Here is a 1,188-nt window from a genome sequence, read left to right as displayed (position 1 = left end):
AGTTAACAGCGGAAGTAGGCGCCATCTTGCCATGGCGAATGCCTCTCAAGATTTACGGCTCCCCACAGATGTGATTTCTTTCCTCCCTGTGGCTGGATTGAACTCCATTATATGTAGCTATAGCACACTTTATCCCTTCATCTGATCCTCCTAGATTGACACTTTGACCCACAGACATTGGTGCAGCATCTAAGGGTATGTGAGGATGGGCTTACTTTAAGTGGACTTTCAGACACAACTTCTTCACCTGTGTTCTGTGGCATACCAGGCTGATAGGCACACCACTGGTGATAATATGCCATTACCTCAAACTCTTCTATGTGTGTCTTCATTCTTGTACATGGTCTGTGCCTTCAAACATGAGCCAGTTCACAAACGCTGGATGGAGTTAGGAGCTTCCAAGGCCAGGTGTGGCTTCCCTTTGAACATGTCAAAACTAGGCCCATGTACTTACTGCATTGTGGGGAGTCTTACGGTTTCTCCCACTCTGCTGTGTACCTGGACAGCTGAGTACTCTACATGATGCAAATGCTAAGGTTCATAGCTTTCAAATTACATTTGCTTCCCAAGGGTGGCCTTGCCTTCTTTATGGTTTTCTAAATACCTTCTCCAATTTTTGAAAAATGCTGCTACTGTTTTAACAAAATGGTCTATTTTGTAAAAGTCAACAAGAAACCCCATATTTTACCACTCAATAATAATTATTGACTCTCTCTCTCTCTTTCTCTCTCTCTCTCTGTGTGTGTGTGTGTGTGTGTGTGTGTGTGTGTGTGTGTGTGTGTGTGTGTGTGTGTGAGGCTGGACACAGTCCATGCCTAGGTATTCATGCATACGATCTCCACTAGGAGATCTCCTTACATACCATGGGGACTCTTTCTCCTCCTCCTTCACACATATACTTATTTCTGTCTTCCAGTTTTTGAAAGGTAACAAATAAGAACAAACTGTACCTCTTATCACACTTTCAAGAACTCTATAATTATGGATTTTTATTTAGTCTAGACAGAGAGATTAGATCTGGCTGCCTAAAAGTCTAAAAGGTTTCTTGCCTACTTCTCAAAGATGATATCTGAGTGTAGAGTGTGTATTCAGTTGCAATTATTTTTGCTCTTTTGCTATCACCAGCTCTCTCAGCATTGAGAGATGGTGAGAAAATACATTTCAGAATCTAAACGTTAAAATAATCAG

The sequence above is a fragment of the Mastomys coucha genome, unplaced genomic scaffold, assembly GCF_008632895.1.
Source record: "Mastomys coucha isolate ucsf_1 unplaced genomic scaffold, UCSF_Mcou_1 pScaffold4, whole genome shotgun sequence".
NCBI lineage: Eukaryota > Metazoa > Chordata > Mammalia > Rodentia > Muridae > Mastomys > Mastomys coucha.
The sequence above is the reverse complement of the archived record's forward strand: the minus strand, read 5'-3'. Positions refer to the sequence as shown.